This window comes from Miscanthus floridulus, chromosome 8, assembly GCF_019320115.1.
Source record: "Miscanthus floridulus cultivar M001 chromosome 8, ASM1932011v1, whole genome shotgun sequence".
Classification (NCBI taxonomy): domain Eukaryota; kingdom Viridiplantae; phylum Streptophyta; class Magnoliopsida; order Poales; family Poaceae; genus Miscanthus; species Miscanthus floridulus.
This window is the reverse complement of record NC_089587.1, coordinates 180,055,079-180,078,404: the sequence shown is the minus strand read 5'-3', so window position 1 is coordinate 180,078,404 and position 23,326 is coordinate 180,055,079. Positions and strand designations below refer to the sequence as shown.

At 50.4% G+C, this 23,326-nt stretch overlaps 3 pseudogenes; 1 reads left to right on the top strand and 2 right to left on the bottom strand.

Moving 5' to 3' along the window:
- Positions 1 to 316: 316 nt before the first annotated feature.
- LOC136474166 (remorin 4.1-like) lies at positions 317 to 1,846 on the bottom strand (annotated as a pseudogene).
- A 3,580-nt stretch (positions 1,847 to 5,426) lies between these two features.
- On the top strand, positions 5,427 to 10,775 carry LOC136477635 (transcription factor GTE11-like; annotated as a pseudogene).
- A 301-nt stretch (positions 10,776 to 11,076) lies between these two features.
- LOC136477634 (uncharacterized) lies at positions 11,077 to 15,007 on the bottom strand (annotated as a pseudogene).
- Between the last annotated feature and the right edge of the window lie 8,319 nt (positions 15,008 to 23,326).

Sequence of the window (23,326 nt, the reverse complement as noted above, 5' to 3'; positions counted from 1 at the left end):
GAGTGACTGAAACTCTGAACAGCACCCGTGTCAACTGCGGTGCCACAACGCACGCCTCCTCTGGTCTGCAGTCTCCGTCGTCGTCACAGACAACGGAAAAAGAATTCCTCGGCTACGTTACGTATCGACGCCTGGGAACAGGGAGGGCTCTTTTGGAAGCAGGGACAAAGACCAGGGATGGAAAACCTCCACCAAGAATTAGAAAGATAATTAGAATGATATTATCCACCCAAGAAAAAGTCCAAGATCACGAAGGAATTGGAGTTTCCAGATCAGATTAGGACTAAAGTTAAAATGTGCCTGGAAATACGCCCTCGCTAATCTGCACGTGCACGAGCTCGCCTTCGCCTCTCAGCTGCACATCAGCGGCAGCTTGAGCGAGAACACGGAGGACGACGACGGCAGGTGCCCGGTCCGCCTCAGCGCGTCCGCCCTGTCCCCGACCCGCGCGGCGTGCCGGTTCAGCTTGGCCTCCGCCTGCGCGCGCTTCTCCCTGGCCGCCGCCTGCGCCGAGGCCAGCTTGCTCGCCGTCTTCTCCTGCGCCCGCCGCTTCATCCTCTCCACCTTGGCCTGCCCAGCGACGAAACGAAGGCCCATCTCAATTTCTAGAGTGACGAATCATGTCCAGTTTTTTTATCTTTTTTTCCTAGACTGATGAAACTGAAACATATGGCCATGATCATTGATACCTCCGTCGTCTTCATCTGCAGCTCCGCCTTTTGCCGTCGCCGGTTTTCCCAGGCCTGTATTTTCATCTCCTCGCGCCGGTACCTGCGAGAAGGGCGCGTCGGTGACAGTCGTCAGCACGCACAGTACAGTGCAAGCTGCGAAAAAGGCGCATGCACTTGGCATTTCGACTTGATGATGACTCATCGGTGAGTCAGAGACACAGAGGCAACAACACAGGCAACCCACTCCAGTGCATGCACCGGCGGTGCTCGAACACTGTTACCGTGGCAGTGGCGTTTGTTGCCCCGCCTTTGCCTCACATCACATGGTTCAGCAACGTGCGGAGGAGAAAGCGCGCATTGGTGCTTGGTAGTAGCCGACAACGTCAGATGGCGGTCACCTCACCTGGCCATGTGCTTGGCGCGCTCGGCGGCAGTCCCACGCCGTCGCGGCCGACACGGCCGTCGGCGGCGGCGCACCGGGCGCCGATTCCTTGCGCTCCTGGGCGTCGCCGCACTCGAAGCCTGCGCCGCGGTCCGCTGCCGCTAGGTCCCGGTGGCGATCCGCCGTCCGTCGAGGAATCCCGTCGGCGCCGCGGTGCGCGGTTCGCGCGCCCCGCCGTGGACGGCGCCGGTGCCGGCGTGGCCGGTAGTGTAGCGCGTGGGGTGTTGGCCCTGGACGGCTCCTTACTCCCGACCGGCGTCATCTCCGTGCCGATGTCCCGCAGCGAGAGGCACCGCGGCGGCTGCCCGTACGCCAGAACGGTGTCCACCCTCTTGGTCTCGGACTCAGCCTCCGCCTCCGCCTCCGCATCCCCGTCGTCCCGCGCGCCCAGCCCCAGCGCCGCGGGCAGGGCGGCGCCGTCCGCGGCACTCCACGAGTGCCGCCCCTTCTGCGACGCCGACGGCAGCAGGAGCCGGTCGTCCGCGCAGGAGCTCCGTCGCCGGTCGTCGTCGTTCGCCCGGGAGGAGGACAGCCACCGCTGGGCGTCGTCCCACTTGGACGGCCTCGGCTTCGCCTTGACGTAGCAGGACAGCAGCCCCCTCCCGCTGCCCGCATCGTAGCTTTGGCTCATCATCCCCTGAGACGATCTCCTCATCTCTGCTCTGAGAACTGCAGAGGAACACGAAACGAAGACCTGCAATGCGCTGGGGCACAGCACAGGCGCAAGAACGGGCAATGCAAGAAGAACGGAGCTCGGAGGCTGAGCCAAGCGCCCAAACTGGTGGACCTTGGACTGTGCGTGGTTCCTCGTCTTAAACTTTAGGCGCCATCGGATGTTTGGTACATAGAGTATGAAATATAAATTAATTATGAAACTAATTACACAGTTTACGACTAATTTACGAGACGAATCTTTTAAGCCTAATTAGTTCATGATTTGACAATGTGGTGCTACAGTAAATATGTACTAATGACGAATTAATTTGATTTAATAAATTCGTCTCGTAGATTATCGACGGATTCTATAATTTATTTATTTTATTATTATTCGAACACCCCATGCGACGTGACACCCCATTTTAGTCACCAGATCAAACACCTTGACGTCGGACCGGCGAAATAAGAAGAGATCGTGAAGCCGCACGACACGAGATAGCTGGAAGGCACACAAAGAGAGTGACAGACAGACGGCGTGTTCGTTGGTTGATTTCTAGGCTGGTTTAGATTGGCTGGTGCTAATTTATTGTGAGAGGAAGCTGGTTAAATAAGTCTGGCTGAAACCAACAAGCAAACAGTGTAGAGACAGAGAGGGCACTGAATGAAGTGATGGAGATGGCGCGCAGTGACTGCACGTCTGCTCTTGCGGCCGAAACGGGAGCCAGCAGCCCAGCAACCAGGGCAAGGAAAGCCTGGAGCTAGGGCTCATGATTGACCGACACTGTGCAACGCACGGCGCACAACGGCACACCGTGCTTGCTCGTCCCCGCCCTACGCGCACGGCGACGGGGCGACGCACGGACGGCCAGGCTCCAGCACATGACATGACCGCGTCTCAAGGGTCAAAGCGGCCTCGCCTCAAATCCGGACGTGCGTGGACGACCAAGCAAGCACGCACGCACGCCATCGCTTCCATCGCCATCACCGAGCAGCAGCACAGAAAAAGTTGGCGTCCAGAAAACATGCCGCCGCTGGACATGGGATCCATGTTTCGCTGCGCACTGCGTGGTGGCGCACGAGCGGATCGCTTTGAGATTCGTGCAGCGTTTTTCAGCATGTTCGTCCGGTCCTAAATGATTATGAATTATTTACTGTTGATTGATTTTTGGTATAAAAGAAAAATACTATTTTAGCTTATAATTCATGATCATATACAAGCAAATGAACATGATGGCCTGAACGACTAGCAGGGCGCCAGGACGTCACTGATCCGGGGCTGCCGCGCGGCGGAGAGGGGCCATGGCCGTGGGGGCTCTCGAGGTAGCGCCGCGTGCGCGTATGGAGCGAGCATGTGGTTTTGTTCCCCCCGGCGTGCTAGAATCCGAGGGGCCGGCCTGACGGCCATGTGCGCGGGTAGGTCGCGGATCCGCCGTGGTCCGGCTGGCTTAGATTCGTTTGGTTGCGTGATGGTCCTTGGTCCATCAACATCAGCTTGCGCTTTTCATTTTGGGGAAATGTCGTGGAGAGTTTCATTTCCTTGTTTAAGACTGTCACGTCATATAAAATAAAATAAAACTTGAATGAAACAATTGTTTTTAATAGAAAGTTTCATTTCATAATTTTATAAATATTTAATTCTATGACTTATAGAGAATTGTAAATGTGACAAAAGAGTTTCGTCCTTATGAAACTCAATTCTTCTCATTTCATTAGAATGATGACATGTCATCAAAAATACATATGTGATAGGCTATTAAATACAAATAAAACTCTTATGAAACTCCCATTAAAATTGGTAAACGCAAGGCCGCCCAATTAGAAACGTACACTTTCTTATATCATCGTCTACTTGTGGCTTAGAATACGTAATGGCCATGCCAGACTCTATTCTGTTGTGGACGTATACATGTGTGTGTTCTTACTCGTATGGTCACGGACCGTTAGTCTGAATAAATACGAGTCAGGAGAGGTGCGGGAGCATTATGAGAAGTTTAAAAAATATAGTCGGAGTAATTAGTATACACATAACAGATTAGCAATCTCTATATTAGCCTTTGCGTGAGGCTGTGTCAGCCACTTCTGGCTCAGGGTCATGCCCGTGGCATGATGCAACGCGATAAGGACGTGCGCGTGTCCATTGCGTGAGGATGCATGGGCCTGCTAATCAAACTCTCCCCTGCGTGCACCCGCATCCTTAGCATGTAACAGACGCCACGAGGAGGAAGAACTCAAGTGAGGCACAACAACAACTCCAACTTTTTGTTTGGCAAATAGGCAATGAGAACTAGTTAGAAGCCAAACAAAAAAGGTACTCCCGATGTAAAAAAAATACAACTATAAGTTGCGTGCCAGTTATAGTGGTTAATGTTTGGCCAAGTTTTTTATGAATGATATTCACATCTTATGGCTCCAAACCAATTAGTCTAATAATATTTATTTGATGTCATAAATATTGATATATTTTATCTATAATTTATCAAACTTAAAATATTAAAATATGACATTGTGCTAGAATTATATTCTTTTTTGGACGGAATGAGTACTAGGCTAAATATTAGACCAAAATATTTACTAATGCGTGATATCATACATGCTAAATAGTAGATTTATGTAGCGATAAAACAAAAAAAAATCTTGACACCACTTTATAAATTTTAAATACCCACCCTAAAATCCTTAGTTCTGCAAGTGTGTTTAGTTCAGCTGAAGCAACTTTCAAAAAAAAAAAACTGCAGCTGAAGCAAGCTCTTTGGAGAAGGCTGAATAATAAAATGAATAAATAATGGTCCCATTCGACTTACTCTATATTTGGCTTGTTTTTTCAGCCGAAACAATATTTTTCTCTCACAACAATTCAGTTAGAATAGTGCTTTCAGCCAGTTTCAACTAAAATTCAGCAAACCGAACGGAGCCATAGTGGCGGGCTACAATAAGCCATGCGTGTATTTTACGGCAGGGGAGTAGAGCTCTAGAACACAAATACAGCCCAATAAAGCCCAACTCCTCACCGTACGGGCTAGTTTTGGCTACGGATTGAAAACTTGGAAGTCCTTCCGGAAATAAAAAGTTTTGGCCCATAGAAAACCTGGACCTATCACTACTGCTGCGGAAGCTACGAGACCCGGCCCAACAACGCCAAGCCCGTTACATCCATTGTTATAGTAGTATAGCTTCGAGATGTACCTGGACCCGAAATCCAACCCGTTACGTGCTCCCGCCTGACACCTCAGCTAAGGACCTACCCAGGGCACGCAGCTGCTTCCACGCGTCACGTATCGTTCCTCACCAAGTCACTCCGCGCCCAAACCGTACCCAGATCCCGCGTGGTCGACAAAAGACGGCCGCTTCCAACGCATACTCTTCTTGCTACACACCATACATGACATTCGGACCCAGCTCACCTCTCGGACCCACCAGTCATTGATATATTGGCCAACAACCTCGCGTCCGCTTGCAAACCGTCTCAAAGAAAATCAAAGCGCCCCCCGCCTCCACGTCACGTTGTGCCCCACCCGTTCACGGCGGACCCACTCGCCGATCTGTTGCCTGGTCCGTCCAATCCTCGCCAGCCGACGGCCCGGATCCGGCTTGCACCGCCTCCGCGCCCAGCCTAGGCCTATAAATACGCACCCGAGCGCGCTCGCCACCCTCGTCACAGTCGCATCGCTTCTACTCCCAGTTCGGGTCTCACCTCTCGTGAGCAAAGCAGTAGCGGGTTCGGGTTCGGTCGCCTCGAGAAGGAAAAAAAGGATAAGCAAAGCTGCAGCACGGAGACGACTCGACTCGACTCGAGCGGCGAGGCGAAAAATAAAAAAGAGGATAAGGCGAGGCGCGACCGGGCGGCCACCGCGCGCTCCCAGATCCGTCCCGCTCCCGAGCAGATCCAGCTCCCCGGCGAGCCAGCGCGTGGACGCTGTTGCCTCGCTTCCGGATCCCGACCTTGGGATCGCTGCTGCTTCAGATCCAGCGTTACCAGGTCCGGGCTCGCATCCCCTTGTCTCGAATTTGGAATAGCTTTGGATTTTTGGGGTTTCTTCGATTGGTGCGGGAGGTGTCTGATTCGGGCGCGAATTGGAGGATTTGAGGGCTGTTCTGTTGGATTCGTGCGCGATTGGTGGCTCGTGTTGGGGTTAAGGTACCCATTTAGGATTAGGGTTTTGGAGAGGATATTGTTAATTTTTGTCTTTACATGCTCTTTTCTGTTGCCTGTGTAGCTTGAATTTGGTGTGTGCCACTGAAAATGGTTGTAAATGCTGAACAGATCTGTGACCCGCTGGCGCCTGGGCACATGACACCGACGGTCTTAATGGAGTTTGGGCAGCAGAGGCCAATAAAACGGGGATATGAGGAAATGGCTTTCAGGGGCGTGGCGACAGCCGCGTCACGTGGTTATACAGAGACTGTCGGCGAGTCGGAAGTTGCAGCTGGTAGTCCTGTTCGTGTCGATTCCGAGGACTCATCGGCACCAAAGCGCAAGTGCATCAGCCTGAACACCGATGGCTTTGATGTGAAGCGGGAGATCTTTGTGCCGTCCAAGATGTCGTCATCTGAACGGCGGTATCTTCGGAAGAGATTCCGGGCAGAGCTTGATTCCGTGCGGGATCTCCTCAAGAAGCCAGAGTTTGCAGCCCCTGTTCCTCTCAGTCGGGCACCTGCCTTGTCATCCTCAGCTGCCCCTCGAGCCAAGAAGCCACAGAAGTCTCAGCGTGGTGTGACCAATGTTATCCGTGGTGCAAAGGGACGGTTCTTGCCTACAAAACCCCGACCTGAACCTTCTACGGTGTTATCTGAAGCAGCAGTGTTTAAGCAGTGTGAAGCTATTTTGAAGAAGTTTATGACTCAGAAATATAGTCATATATTCAATGTTCCAGTTGATGTAGTCAAGCTGCAAATTCCTGATTATTTTGATATTGTCAAGACCCCAATGGATCTTGGTACTGTCCAGAAGAAGCTCGAATCTGGCTCATACACAAGTCCATCAGATTTTGCTGCTGATGTCAGGCTGACCTTTAACAACGCTATGGCTTATAATCCTAAGGGGCACGCTGTGCATGACATGGCCATCCAACTGAGCAAGATGTTTGAGAGTCGATGGAGGCCAATTGAGAAGAAGTTGGCTTCTGCTGCCACTGAGAAACATGTTAAGGTTGACAGGGCTGACTCGAAGAGGAGGAAGACACCTCCTGTGGATCGCAGTGATGTGTCAATGGAAGGTGTACGGCAAACAGCGCCTGAAAAACCAAAGATGACAGCTGAAGAGAGAGAAGCCTTTGGGAACTGCTTGGCTTCTATATCCGATGAGTTACCTCCTCACATCTTTGAACTGCTGCAACAATGCATCGACAGCAATACAGATATGAGATCAAAAGAAGAAGACAGCAATACAGATATGCCTGGTGATGGAGAGATCGAGATTGACATCCAAGCTGTCAGTGATGACATGCTATTTGAGCTGAAGAAGCATGTCGACAAGTATTTGCAAGAGAAAGAGCAGATCCAGCAGTTGAAATCTGAGCCTTCTGAGAATGAAGCTGTGAATGTATCTGGCCTTAGCCACTCGTCTACAAATCCTTGCAAAGGTTTATTTTCTTCTAGCTCGAAATTCTCAATAGATTTAATTTACACACCTTCTGTGCAGTAGTCAATTTTTGGTTTGCTTGCAGGTGGCGAGCCCATCGAGGAGGATGTGGATATCTGTGGCAATGCCTCCCCTATCATGTTAGACAAAGATGCACAAATCAGGAATAGCAAGTGCGGTAGTCCAAGTAGTTCCAGCAGCGACTCTGAATCATCTTCTAGCGGTCTGTGTCTCATGGTGTTTATCTGCATTTGTTCATATCATTATAGACATTCTTGTGTAAAGAAAGTGCTGCTTTTCTTCCCAGTTTTGTATTGTAAATTCTTTGAGAACATGGATATTATCTCTTCACGTCTTTTTGTTTTGGTATATCATATTTCTATATTAGTTCAACTCTGGGCAATGACTTACAAATTTGGCAAGGAACTAAAATTAGAGGAGATAACATGGTACTCCATAAATGCCATGAATATCATGTTTTCCCTTTTAGTAATTCTTTAGCAGGATCTTGAAGATATTTGAATTGGGCTATTTCAATGAAGTTGATGCAGGACATCATGCTTCGTAACCCCCATCCTACTATAATTTCTAGCAGACTAAGCCCTTTAGTAATAGTAAAGCTCCTGCGAACTATTGATTGTTTGTGCATTATACAGAACCTTAAAAAGTATAATTCTCCTGAAACTTTTCCTGTTTTGAGATGTTGAAAGTTCAAGATGTTTACAGTGTTGTCGGGTAATGCAGATTCTGACTCAGGCAGTGACTCTGAAAGTGAATCAGAAAAGGTTGGCAGCCCTGGAAAGCTTGCGAAGGTATTGGGTGCTTCAGAAATAATACAGACCTTTAAATCTTATACGGAGTATTAGTGAATGGATTATGGGCTATTTGCTGCCAAGTGCTTTGTAATTGAAATATATTACTCCATCCAGTTACAACTACGAATAAGTGATGTTTATAGGGGTTGTCCCAAATAAGCAACCTGAATGGGTACAAATTACTTACTTTTTGTGCGTTGAGTTTGGATGTGTCTAAAAATGATCCGAGGATGAGTAGATTTGTCTTGAAATATAGTAACTTTAAAGTGCATTTTTGCTATATTTAATGTTACTCAAAGTTGTGTTTTGTAGACTATCAATTTCCAAAGCATCACATTTGTTTTGTTTTGTTCTGGGGTGTATCGACCAGTCTTATGTATGCGGACTTGTCACACTTACCTCTGTCTTCAAATACCTGATACCCATTACCAAAATATGATAATGCCCTTTTGTTCTATAATTAGTAGGCACAAGTATTTGCAAACGTTCCATCCTGAAACCAGGTCATTACCTTTCTAAATATTCTAATGTCTGCTAGATACCTTAGTAAGCATTGGTGCTTGGGAGCGTGACTATCCTGTTTCTTGCTGCTCCATCCCTGACAGATTTGCGGTCTTTATCAAATAGCTTAGTAGCTTAGTTCTTTATTATGTGTAGTATAAGTTAACTTTTGCCTTAAGGCAGCCATTGTCCGGTAATGCCCTATTCTGCAAAACTGTACTAAAATTGTCTTGGCAATATGATGTTTGCCTTGTTCAGCATTCTGGTCACCTTCAACGTTTATATTATAGTGTAATTTTCTTGTGGCAAGGATGTGGATTCCCTTCCAATTTAGTTGACTGATCTGTACTGAATAATTTGTTTTTCCAAAATTATAGGGGACTAAGAAACCTGACCAGCTGGTGGAGCAAGAAAAGAGTGATGTTATTAGCCCAGCTGATGCCAACCGTATGGCGTACTTCCAATCATTATTTAGTTGTTACGTTACAAACTATATTTGAATCGTCTTTAATAGTGGGCTAACTGGTTGTTAAACCACAGGTCGTGCTGATATTGTGGACTCCATGGGGAGGACAGTGAGTCAAAGCCTGCACCAGGGGGTAAGCATGAATTTGTAGGCCGGTACGTATGAGGCCGTTGACCGGTCTCAGTGCACTAAGCTGATCGGATCGTCTGATCCTTTCCCAATGAAATATTTAGGGGAAAACTCAAAACCCGATACACAAGTCTCACCAGACAGGCTTTTGCGAGCAGCCCTTTTGAGGAGCCGTTATGCTGATGTGATTGTCAAAGCTCGCGGCATTCTTAGTCAGGTATAGGACTTTGTTCAGTTATCATCTTTCTTTATTGATTCTGTATATGAGGTCATAATCTGACTCATCCCTGGCCTTCATTGACTCCTGAGCTCAGGGTGGAGACAAACAGGAGGAACTGGAAAAACTCCAGAAGGAAGGTAAAAAGTTTGCCCACCTGTCTTGTTCGCTGCTAGTTGCTCTCTCTCTCTCTCTTACACTAGGGTGTTTTCTCCTTATTTGTGGATGCAGAGAAAGCCCGGCTGTTGGCTGAAGGTAATGCAGCCATGGAGGCTCGTAGAGCCGAAGCCGAAGCTGAAGCTAAGCGTAAACGGGATTTTGAGAGGGAGAAGGCTCGTCAGGCCCTACAAGAGGCAAGTGTAGACCTCACCCACCAGCAGTTGCAGTTTCTCATTTTTTATTGTTGCTATAAGAAAATAAATCCTCTATGCAGATGGAGAGAACTGTAGAAATTAATGATAACCTCCATCTCAAGGATTTGGAAATGCTTGGAACAGCCACAACAGAACATATTGTAAGCTCTGTTGACGAGACTAGTCCAGAGCGCTCTCAGGATGGCATGGCAGGCTATCATCCGGGATCTGTCAATCCTTTGGAGCAACTTGGACTGTTCATAAAGGCAGATGATGAGGAAGATGACGAAGAACCGAGCAGTGTTCCCAGCATTAAAGAAGCAGAGGAAGGAGAGATAAACTGATGGTGCTGTGTTTTGCCATGCCCTGTCAAGGGCAGAGGCTGGTGTCAACCTGTTGATCCAACAAAGTGATTGCCTCTTGTGGGCCACCATGTGTGGCACAATGGCTGGACAGCAGCGCATGTTGGATGCTCAATTGGTTCTGAACTGGTGGTGAAAGCCCTCCGCCATATTGCTGCTGCTGGTTTGTTAAAATGTGGGTGGGAAGGACGAAGATAATCTTTGCATAATTGGTAAATGAGTGGTCATTTGCTTTGATGAGGCGCACAGGAGATCGAGTTGGTCAAGTGAACATATTTATGTGCCTAGAGGATGATTTTTTTAGCCACCGTACAAAAACGGCTTGAATGATGCCACCGAACTAGTGGAGTTCAAATGGCTCATTATTTGCTGCAACTTACATTTCAAGCGGGTTTGCTCAGCGGCTCATATAGCCTGTTTTCTCATCTTTTTTTTTTCTCTGTTTTAGATTGTGTAGTAGTTGGGCTAGTTGCTTCCTGCTGTAAATCCGAATTTTGATGTAGTGAAGGAAGTGCTAGCTGTTTGTTGCGCATGAGCGAAAAGAACTGCTCTTGCTCAGCATTTACAAGAGAAATTGTTTTGCAGATGCACGTCCAGTCTTCTCTGTAATTACCATTTCTTGCGCAATAAATGTCTTCCGTTTGACATTTTTTCATCAGGACGCCAGTGCTCTGATTGATTGAACATGCCATTGAGAAATGGCATCCCCGTTTGAGATTGCTGGGCTGGGTTGTTGACCCGTCCGTCACAGTTGGTAGGCTGTAAAATTCGAGGAAGTGATTCATTAACGGTGATTCGTTGAAGAATGTACGATCTGACACTGAAAGTTAGAAACCAAGAGCTGTGAATTCTTCAACGTCACAGTTAACACAAGCAATTGTTTCAAAAAAAAAACAGTTAACACAAGCACAGATTCATTGGATTACCAGTTCACCACTGGTTATGCAAGGCAGGATGCTCAACAAGAAAACAAGCACGCATAGCTGCACGCGAGGCACCAAACCAATCACACCACGCCGTGAATCTATGATACAATACACGTTGTTGGATGCAGTTGAGACACCACGCCGATGGCGATATGCCGTCAATCAGGACACCCTCAGGCACTGCTGTTTGAACATCTTGCTCGTCTGCTGCCCGCTCGCCGAGTCCTCCACAGTGAGGCCCTGCGCGCCAAAGCAGATGTTGATCAGCCTCCCGTTGCCGCACCCGTGCTTCCGGGCCACGCTCTCCACCGCCGCGGTGCCACAGCCGTCGTCCATGGACGAGTTGGAGCACGAGGGGTCCTCCGTGGCGTCGTCACTGTCCAGGACGATGTTTTCAGCTTGCCAACAGGTGACGTCACCATGGAGATCTCGTCATCGAGGCAGATGTCCTTCAGCTTCGCCAGTGGCTGAGGTGTGGATGATATCGAGGTCCTCAGGAGCGTGTCCGTTGGGGACCCAGACCGTGCGGTAGACGGTGCAAGCTGTGGCATGGCCTCCATGATGCCGTGTATGAGCTTTGTGTTGAGCTTCTTCTTGGTGGACGAGGAGCTTGGGGTGGAGCTCTTCACCGCTAGGGTCCGCTTGCAGTTGAGCACCGTTGTTTTGGTAAATTTCTGCCTTAGTGGAGCAGGAGTCTCGGCCCCGTGCTCGCTCAGCTTCTTGATAGAGTCCAGCGGGATGCTGTCCTCTGATTTCTTGGGTGTCTTGTCCTTGTGGCGAGGCCATCTCAGCATCATCTTGAGACGGTCTTTGGCCCGGCTCGCAGAGCTCAGCCTCTTCTCTGATAATCCATGGTTATCGGTGCAATATGCATCTGCATGAGTAGGGTCATCCTTCCCATTGCTGGAGCACGAGCTTGGTCTTAGAGACTCTACTGCTCCCATACCCGAGAACAAGAATATCTCTGCATCCGATACCTTGAAAGTGGTACCGGGACTGCTTGCAATCCCACCCTGCATCTTGATCTGAGAAGCAATGGCTGATCGGGTTCTCAGAATGCTGGAATTCAAGACCCCTCCGGCAGAAACTATCTGCCTGATGAGCCGGTCGGATGTTGCTGAACGCAGCTGATGTTTCAGAAGCGCCAGCGCAGTCATGCCGTTAGCGTCTTCAGCATTCAGGTCGATTGACGGGGTGGTCATCAATAGCTCGACCAGATCTGGGTGTGCGCAGCCAACCACAGCCAGGTGGAGGGCTGTAAGGCCTGCATCGTTTCTCAGATTGATGATCTTCTGGATATCTGCAGTTCTTTCGCGTATGAGGTATCTCATCAGCTCCAATTGGCGGTCAAGCCGTCGGAATCCTGGGGTCCTGAATCCTGTAACTGCCGAATGGAGAAACGTGTCACCAGCATTGTTAATAGCTGACAAGGTTGATGGAGACGCAGCAACCAACACTTCCACAACAGGTTGGTGCCCTCGATAGGCTGCTACATGCAGTGCTGTGTTCCCGTGATTATCAGTCGAATTGATTATGTCGAAAGAGGCCAGAAGGTACTTGACAACCTGCATAAGGTATGCTTAGAAGATGAGGTGTAGAAATAGGAATCTTCTACTTGCCAATTCATTGGTACAACTGAAAGTAGCAAAAAATGGTTGCATAGCAACATCAAGAAACAGTAACAAAGCTGTCTGCATATCAACAACAGGAAGTGGATAGAAAGTTTGGCTGCATAGCATCACCAAGAAGTTTGTGGATCTAAAAACTAGAACTTTCTGGTGAATTTTTTGAGCTAAACTGGAACAGCAGAAAGTATATTCACTTTGTTCTCAAGTTATTGGAAAGGGACATATTGATTGGAAAGAAAGCTAGCTTTTATGTCTAACTAAACTTCCTACACGTTATGACCATGAAATAGAAAAGTCTGGCCAACAAGTATATAGTGACACCCTAGCTTAATGCAGGATTACAATAACCAGGGATTAAAATCACTCAAGGAACATTATCCGTGTGGATGTGATATTACTGTCACATTAAACTATAAAACTTGTTTGATGCTCCTTTATTGATAGAATTGTGTCCGTTCGAAAAAAAGAACTTTATAGAATTACTGAAGCAACCACAGTGAACTAGGTGACACTCAGCATTTCTAGATGAACAATTTCCTTTCACTATCAATCTAGCTGAGAAAAATACAAGCACATAGTAGTTTTGTTCTAAAGCAAACCAAGTTTTTAATGAAATGCATCCTCTGTAATCTGTATGCAGATCCTTGCTAAACGAACGTTCAACCTGATATCCCTCTTCTCCTTTTTTTTTTTGTTTTTTTTGTTGTACAGAACCTTTCCCCTTTTATTTAATTAATTGATCACAGTAGGGGCCAAATCCCCCTCCTGATCAATTAAAAAAAAACCGTTCAAAACATGAAGAACTAGAAACATATCAGAATCCGAAAAGCATGTAAACATCCTAAAGAAGAGTGTCCTTGATCCACAGAACACTACATTTACATGTTTGCTGCACATGTATACAACTGATAATAATCATCCGCGCAAGAAAGGATCCAGGCTTACAGCAAGAACGGTTAAGAAAGCATTTGCAAAAGATGTGACACAAGCAATAGCAAGTGTCGATGGCTCACCTGCAGCTGCCCTCTCCCAGCGGCGGCATGCAGCACTGTGGATCCACGGACGTCGAGATACGTCGACACGCTGGAGGGCCCTTCCTCGAGCAGCTCCCTGAGCATCCCCACGCTCCCGCCTCTCGCGGCGGCGTGGACGGCCCGTCTCATCATCTCAAGGCGGAACACGGAGCCGCGCCCGGCACCGCCTTCGCCATTCCGGCAATTCGTCGAGCACCTCGGCGACATGGCGTGGTCGAGCAGTAGCCTGAACACATCCGTGCTCCCGCCCCTGGCGGCCGCGTAGAACATGTCCGTGACGCCGTACTCGCCCTCTCCGAACACGAGCAGCGGGTCCCTCTCCAGCAGCTCCCGCACGAACGCCGCGTCCCCGGCCGAGGCCGCCGTGTAGAGCACCCACCCGCCGTACCCGGCCCGGAGCAGCGTGTTCTCCCCGCCGCCGCCGGCGGCGGCGGCGGGGCGGTGGTGGTTCGGGTTCCTGCACTCGCACTCCAGCAGCAGGCTCCGGGCAACGGACGCGCGGTTCCTGGCGGCGTCGGCGAAGCGGGCGTCGTCGTCCCACAGCGCCTCGAGGCGGCGGATCCGGCGGAGGGAGGTGAGCTTGATGAGCAGGTTGGGGTCGAGGTGCAGCAGCTGGCGGACGATGTCGTAGTGGCCGTCGGCCGCCGCCCAGTCTATCGGCGACGCGTACCACCACTGGTCGCCCGTGCTCTCCCACCGCAGCGGGAAGTAGCAGCAGGACTGCTCCATCGCGGAACCTCGGGGAGATCCAGCAGTGGAATGGGCTGCCGCTGCAGCACTTGGAGTGAGCTGTGGTTCAGCTGCTCACATGGCATGTGATACATACAACGCCGTGCCAAAGAACTGCAGCAGCAGCAAAGGTGGAAGGAGAAGAAAAATGTGTGCATCAGCACTCGGCAAGCCACCACACCATGTGACAAAAAAATGAGTTATTTATTGCTTTATTGTTGGACTACAACAGCAGGATGCAAAGCATTTGTAAACTGCAGATTGAACCTACGCAAATGGAGATTAAAAGATTAAAAGCAGGCGAGGGAAGAACAGGACTGCAACTCCGAAGACAATACAATACCTTATGCAAAACAAGTTGCGCGCGGCTCAACTGCTCAGGAACAAGAACCAAACCAATGCAGTGCGCCAGTGCCTGCAAATGCAAAGCTAGGCCTCATCAGGGCCCTGGATTAGGCCACCAGAGTCGGTTCAAGTCTTCAAGAGGTACTGCTAGTACTAGTAGGCAGCAGCGTTGTGCAGAGGTGCCATGTCGTTATGGATGAGAGAGAGAGGACAGAGGAGAGGAGGGTCCAGGTCCATGCACAGTACAGTGTGAAAGTTTAGTTTCTCCTAAAATCCCAACTTTAGCGAGAAGATTTTCCGTCACATCAAACTTGTGGTATATGTATGGAATACTAAAAGTAGATGAAATTAAAAACTAATTGCATAGTTTGGTTGTACTTTGCGAGACGAACATTTTTAGCCTAATTAGTCAACGGTTGGACAATTATTACCAAATACAAACGAAATACTACAGTGATACTACAGTATATTTTACCAACTTTGTACATCCAAAGCTTGACAACTAAACAAGCCCTCAGTCATACAGCCGTCCAGCTGCAGTCACAGTGGCCCGAAAAGAAAGCGAGACAGATGATAATTGAGCGGGGAGTCTCTGCATGATGAATCTGTATCAGCGGTGACGAGAAGACGGGGAATCTTTTCAGAGGGGCACGGCAAGGGGAAGGAAAGGTGAAACAAAGCCATTCATGTTGGTTCGGCAGTGCAGCCTTTGCAACAATCATGAGGCCCAGAGGGAGGGAGAAATGGGGACAGCCGGACAGGTTTGGGGTTGGCAATGATGCAAATGCGTGGTAGCACAGTACCAGTAGTTTACCGTCCTGTGCAGTTTGGTGGGGAGCTTTCTTTCTTGGGGCAGCTCTGGATGGCTGCAGATGGCCTCAGACTTGAAAGGCGTTCTCTGAATTCTAATCCGTGTCTGCATCCAGCTTATGGTTTCTACGGTTCTACAGCTTCGAATTCGTAACCGGTACTAGTCAGAGCTAGTGTTGGCGACCGTATGGCGTCCCACAAACGTCATTCTACAGTTGATGGCAGTAGGCTGCTGCACCAAAATCAGTTCTTTCCCAACTCGTAAAGATACCCACCCGTGTAACACTTCACTGATACAGAGGTTACATGCTTTGCCCTTCAATCGATAGCGTATTTTTGTAACGGAATCGAACAACTAAACGTAGTGCAGAGTTGTTGGTTTGGTTCAGCAAAGTACTGAAGATGGACACGGACAATTGAGACCACAACAACTTGTTGCTGCACTACCACCACTAACATACGATAGTATCTAACGTCCCCCGGTTAAAAGTAAAGTTGGACATTATCGTTGAACGGTGGGTCGCTAAAGCTTTTCTTATGATCATCAGTTGCTAATATCAAATACTGTATAGATGGTCCGTTGCTATAAATATTTTGTTTTTGTATTAAATCATCGGTCGCTATATAGTACCAACTGAGTCAAACCGTCGGTCGCTAAATACAACTGCCTATTTGCGTGATGTTTTTAAGCCCGCTCCAAGCGAAATTTTGGCCCAAAAGTCAAGTGAAAAACCCTGAAGTCACCACCCGTCCTACCAAAACCGATACATAAATGCTGTTGTCGGTGCAGAAAGTGACCAACAAGTAAATATTTGTAGTTTGTCGTACGTTGTGATCGGAGGTGGCCTAGCACTCAATGACACATGGTTTATACTGGTTCAGGCAACGTGCCCTAAGTCCAGTTTGAGTCGGTCGGTGACTTTAATTCCTGAGCCCAGGTGCTCGAAGTTTGCAGTGGGGTTTACCAACAAAAAGGTGAAAGATGGGGGTACCAGAGGTCCGGGCGGAAGGGCCGAGAGTGATGGGAGCCCCACTATGAGCTAGTATTCAAGCGTGTGCTTGAGGTTCGAACCTAGCGGTTCTGTGGTTGTGAACTAGTGAACTTGATCGATCTAATCAATCTGGAATGACTTGAATGTTGGGAGAGAGCGCATCCTCTTTTATAGATGAAGGGGATGGTCTTACAAGTGAGAGAGGGAGAGAGTACGTATGCTTCTGAGCCGTGTTGCCTACGCTAGCGGTACAGGATAATGGTAGGCGCCCACAACAATGTTGAATGATGGTAGGCGCCCACAACACTGTTGGATGTCGGATGCACGTGGGAGGTTGCGTGTTTTGTTCGGGTATGGCAGATGTCGGTACCTGCTATACTGTTGATGCCTAGAGGCATGTGAGGAGTTTCACCATGTTTACTCGGTACGGTAAATACCAGCACCCACAACACTGTCGATGCTCAGAGGCATATGAGGGAGCCTTACCGTATGAGAGTCAATGGTGCCACAACACTGTAGGGAAATATCAGCGCCTACAACACTGTTTGTGTTAGGGAGGTTACAGAGTACTGTCCTGCAGGTGCCGCAGGGTATGGTCCCTGGTATTGCAGATTGACTTTCTCCGTTTCGTCTTCCTGATCCTTACCGAGCGGGCGTCCCCAATCGGTTAGTCCCAGTCGCTCTGACCAGCGCCAGTCGAAGAAGAGCAATGAGCAGGGGCTTGCGCATCAATGGTCGGAGACGAGGGTCGGGACCGGAAGTAGTGCTTTGCCAAACCTTCTGGTCGGAGATCGAAGCGAGCGCATCCGGTCGGAGAGGTGGGGTCAGAGTCAGAGAAATAGGCGTCGCTCCTCCCTTGGCCTGTCCTTTCGATCGATGATTGGATTGCCCTTCTGGCCTATTGTTCAGATACTTAGGCCGATCCATGAGTTGTGCGTTGTCTGCTTAGGGCCGAGCCCTTGTTGGGAAGCCGGTCCACGAGGGACCCCGGGTTTATGAACCCGACAGGAGCCCCCGAGCCCCCGAGCGATTCGGGCATAATCGTTTGGAGGATTTTTTCTTACGGCGGGTGCTGCGAGCACACCCGCGGGTGTAGCCGTCGAGCCCGGGGCAATTTAGGCAGAATCGTCTGGAGGGTTTGTCGTGTTGCCAGTGAGAGAGATTTTCGTTTTGCCAGCGGGTGCGCCCACGAGCGCACCCGCGGGTGTAGCCCCTCAGCCCCTGGGCGATTCAGCAGAATCGTCCGAGGGGTGTTTTGTTAGCGGGCGTGTGTGGTGTTTTTTTAGTCCGAGATGGAAATTGTCAAACCAAGGTGTCGTTGTGTAGCCGAGGTGTTGTGCGCGCCATGGGATCAGGTGAAGGGAGTTAGTTTTAGGGGTCGGATGAGACAGAGGCTCGATGATCCTAGCCGTCGGTGCGCGTCGTGGGATTGGGCGAGGAAGTTAGTTTAGGGATCGGATGAGACAGAGATTGTTGATCCTGGCATTAGTGCACGCCATAGGATCGGGCAAGGAAGTTAGTTTAGGGATCGGACGAGATGGAGCTCGTTGATCCTGGCGTCGGTGCGCGCCGCGAGGGAGTTAGTTTAGGGGTCGAACGAGACGGAGCTCGCTGATCCTGGCATCGGTGCGAGCCATGGGATCGGGCGAGTCGAAGTCATGGATCCTGGCCTTGGTGCAGCCTGCACAGCCGAGGCAGCTATTTAGTTAGTTTTAGGGATCGGGCGAGCCAGAGCTCGTAGATCCTGATGGGGCGAGTTCGGGGTCGCAGACCCAGGCATTTGGTGTGCAGTCATAGCCGATGGATGGGATGAGTTTGGGGTCACAGACCTGAGCGTTTGGTGTGCAGTCGAAGCGTAGCCGATGGATGGGGCGAGTTCGGGGTCGTAGACCTGGGCGTTTGGTGTGCAGTCGAAGCGTAGCCGATGGATAGGGCGAGTTAGGGGTCGCAGACCCAAGTGTTTGGTGTCTTGAGCCCCTGAGCCCCGTTGGGCTTTGGTAGGAGTCGGTTTGAGTTATGTGTGTTACCCCATCCTTGATTTCTCACAACCGAAGGGGCTGAGTTTTGTCACTTGTCCCGATCACTCGGGCTCGAGTGATGCGCTCGGTGAGTTCACTAACGGTTATGATCGAGTGGAATTCGGGTCCGTCATTCGTGATGGGGTCGGCATAGCCTTCTTATGACATTCCACTGCTCCTTTACCTGCAACCCGACAGATGCCTGGGTCATTCCGGAGACCGACCCGGGTGGCCTGACGGCCTCGCCTCGATGGAGATTCTGTGGGCTTGGCAAGAGGTTTAGGATCAAACGAGAAGGTTGAGATGACCCTGTTTGCTTTGGGGCAGACAGGGCGAGGGTCGCACGGGGCTCATCTACGTTTTATCCCCTGGCTCCATTTGACATGGGGCGGCCTGGAGCCCTTCGTGGGTTGGCCTTCGAACCTCGGTTGGTCATTGCTCATGTCAAATGAGGCAACTGTCGCTTCGTGACGCAACACAAAGCGTTGTGATGCATTTCGCTGCTTGTGCGATGCTTAGTTCCTGAGCCCCCCGGGTGGTTCAGGGCCCGAATCATCTAGGGGGTACGGACGTATGGAATGAATGCGTGTATGGATGTATGAAATGATTATATAAGAAATAGCGGGGGTCGGTAGAGTTACCTTGATGACTCAAGTGATAGGGTTTGAAGAGCTCCAATCGAAAATGTCCGACAGGGACCTATGCTCAATGAATACATCAGTTCTGTTTTTGTGGCAGAACCACTATCCGTTCCTTATTTTATCCTAGCATAGCCTTTGTTTTTATCCTTTCTTTTCCGCACCTGCCCGTTAGTTCCGTAGGCTGTAGCTTTTAAGAACTGTGCATGGCCGTGGGGCTCGGCTGCTTGTAACCGTAGGTCATGGCGGGGCGCGTCGGCTAGGAGTATAAGAACAGAGTCACATAGGGCAATCAAAGGGATGAAATGCACTTCCGTTTGGTTACCATGTGCCACATGATAGTAAGAGAGGCAGTATATAGTTTTGTATCCTTATGGAGCCCCCGAGCGACTCGGGCTGAAAGTGTTTAGGCTGGGGTGCTTTACAGGAGCAAGTGTTGACTAAAAGCGGTAAGACCAAATTTAGGGGAAAATCGACGTAGCTGTTAATGTTCCAAGTGTGGTGAGAACGTTAACATTGTTGTCCTCAATTGGTAGGTGCCCGTCGGATCACTTCGGTCACCGTATAGGGTCCTTCCCATGCGGAGAGAGCTTGTGTTTTTCCTCCATTGATTGGGTCCTCGGAGTATGAGATCACCGACTTCGAGGATCCTCCCCTTGATCTTCCTTTCGTGGTACCTGCGGAGAGTTTGCTGGTAGCGAGCGGAGCGAATGACGGTCGTCTTGTGGGCCTCTTCGAGCAGGTTGACTGCGTCTTGCTAAGCCTCCACGGCCTGGTCACGGTCGAAAACCTTCACTCTTGGGGCGCCATGGTCGAGGTCGAAGGGTAGCACTGCTTTAGCTCCATAGGCTAGGAAGAAGGGAGTGAACCCTATGGATCATGTTGGGAGAGAGCGCATCCTCTTTTATAGATGAAGGGGATGGTCTTACAAGTGAGAGAGGGGGAGAGTATGTATGCTTCTGAGCCTTGTTGCCCACGCCAGCGGGTACAAGATGATGGTAGGCGCCCACAACACTGTTGGATGTTGGATGCACGTGGGAGGTTGCGTCGTTTTGTTCGGGTATGGCAGATGTCGGTACCTGCTATACTGTTGATGCCCAGAGGCATGTGAGGAGTTTCACAATGTTTACTCGGTACGGTAAATACCGGTGCCCACAACACTGTCGATGCCCAGAGGCATGTGGGGGAGCCTTACCGTATGGGAGTCAATGGCGCCCACAACACTGTAGGGAAAATGTCAGCGCCTACAACACTGTTTGTGTCAGGGAGGTTACAGAGTACTGTCCTGCAGGTGCGCAGGGTATGGTCCCTAGTATTGCGAATTAACTTGTGCGTCCTACCTTACTTTCTCTGTTCGTTTCCTAGTCCTTACCGAGCGGGCGTCCCCGGTCGGTTAGTCCTAGTCGCTCTGACCGCGCCAGTCGCTAAGACCGAGGATCGGGACCGGAAGTAGTGCTTTGGCCAAGCCTTCCGGTCGGAGATCGAAGCGAGCGCTTCGATCGGAGAGGTGGGCCGGAGTCGGAGAAATAGGCGTCGCTCCTCCTTGGCCTGTCCTTTCAGTCGGTGATTGGATTGCCCTTTCGGCGTGTTGTTCAGATACCTGGACCGACCCATGAGTTGCGCGTTGTCTGCTTGGGCCGAGCCCTTGTTGGGAAGCCGGTCCGCGAGGGACCCCGGGTTTATGAACCCGACAGGAGCCCCCGAGCCCCCGGGCGATTTGGGCAGAATCGTCTAGGGGATTTTTGTCTTAACGGCGGGTGCGTGCGAGAGCACCCGCGGGTGTAGCCGCTGAGCCCCCGGGCGATTTGGGCAGAATCGTCTGGAGGGTTTTTCGTGTTGCTAGCGAGGGAGGTTTTCGTTTCGCCAGCGGGTGCGCACGAGCGCACTCGCGGGTGTAGCCCCCGGGCGATTCGGGCAGAATCGTCCGGGGGGTGTTTGTTAGCGGGCGTGTGCGCGTGTTTTTTAGTCGAGATGGAATTGTCAACCAAGGCGTCGTTGTGCAGCCGAGGTGTTGTGCGCGCCGTGGGATCGGCCGAGGGAGTTAGTTTAGGGGTCGGATGAGACGAAGCTCGCTGATCCTAGCGTCGGTGCGCGTCGTGGGATTGGGCGAGGAAGTTAGTTTAGGGATCGGATGAGACAGAGATTGTTGATCCTGGCATTAGTGCACGCCATAGGATCGGGCAAGGAAGTTAGTTTAGGGATCGGACGAGATGGAGCTCGTTGATCCTGGCGTCGGTGCGCGCCGCGAGGGAGTTAGTTTAGGGGTCGAACGAGACGGAGCTCGCTGATCCTGGCATCGGTGCGAGCCATGGGATCGGGCGAGTCGAAGTCATGGATCCTGGCCTTGGTGCAGCCTGCACAGCCGAGGCAGCTATTTAGTTAGTTTTAGGGATCGGGCGAGCCAGAGCTCGTAGATCCTGATGGGGCGAGTTCGGGGTCGCAGACCCAGGCATTTGGTGTGCAGTCATAGCCGATGGATGGGATGAGTTTGGGGTCACAGACCTGAGCGTTTGGTGTGCAGTCGAAGCGTAGCCGATGGATGGGGCGAGTTCGGGGTCGTAGACCTGGGCGTTTGGTGTGCAGTCGAAGCGTAGCCGATGGATAGGGCGAGTTAGGGGTCGCAGACCCAAGTGTTTGGTGTCTTGAGCCCCTGAGCCCCGTTGGGCTTTGGTAGGAGTCGGTTTGAGTTATGTGTGTTACCCCATCCTTGATTTCTCACAACCGAAGGGGCTGAGTTTTGTCACTTGTCCCGATCACTCGGGCTCGAGTGATGCGCTCGGTGAGTTCACTAACGGTTATGATCGAGTGGAATTCGGGTCCGTCATTCGTGATGGGGTCGGCATAGCCTTCTTATGACATTCCACTGCTCCTTTACCTGCAACCCGACAGATGCCTGGGTCATTCCGGAGACCGACCCGGGTGGCCTGACGGCCTCGCCTCGATGGAGATTCTGTGGGCTTGGCAAGAGGTTTAGGATCAAACGAGAAGGTTGAGATGACCCTGTTTGCTTTGGGGCAGACAGGGCGAGGGTCGCACGGGGCTCATCTACGTTTTATCCCCTGGCTCCATTTGACATGGGGCGGCCTGGAGCCCTTCGTGGGTTGGCCTTCGAACCTCGGTTGGTCATTGCTCATGTCAAATGAGGCAACTGTCGCTTCGTGACGCAACACAAAGCGTTGTGATGCATTTCGCTGCTTGTGCGATGCTTAGTTCCTGAGCCCCCCGGGTGGTTCAGGGCCCGAATCATCTAGGGGGTACGGACGTATGGAATGAATGCGTGTATGGATGTATGAAATGATTATATAAGAAATAGCGGGGGTCGGTAGAGTTACCTTGATGACTCAAGTGATAGGGTTTGAAGAGCTCCAATCGAAAATGTCCGACAGGGACCTATGCTCAATGAATACATCAGTTCTGTTTTTGTGGCAGAACCACTATCCGTTCCTTATTTTTTATCCTAGCATAGCCTTTGTTTTTATCCTTTCTTTTCCGCACCTGCCCGTTAGTTCCGTAGGCTGTAGCTTTTAAGAACTTGTGCATGGCCCGTGGGGCTCGGCTGCTTGTAACCGTAGGTCATGGCGGGGCGGTTCGGCTAGGAGTAAGAACAGAGTCACATAGGGCAATCAAAGGGATGAAATGCACTTCCGTTTGGTTACCATGTGCCACATGATAGTAAAAGAGAGGCAGTATATAGTTTTGTATCCTTATGGAGCCCCCGAGCGACTCGGGCTGAAAGTGTTTAGGCTGGGGTGCTTTACAGGAGCAAGTGTTGACTAAAAGCGGTAAGACCAAATTTAGGGGAAAATCGACGTAGCTGTTTAATGTTCCAAGTGTTGGTGAGAACGTTAACATTGTTGTCCTCCAATTGGTAGGTGCCCGGTCGGATCACTTCGGTCACCGTATAGGGTCCTTCCCATGGCGGAGAGAGCTTGTGTTTTTCCTCCATTGATTGGGTCCTCGGAGTATGAGATCACCGACTTCGAGGATCCTCCCCTTGATCTTCCTTTCGTGGTAC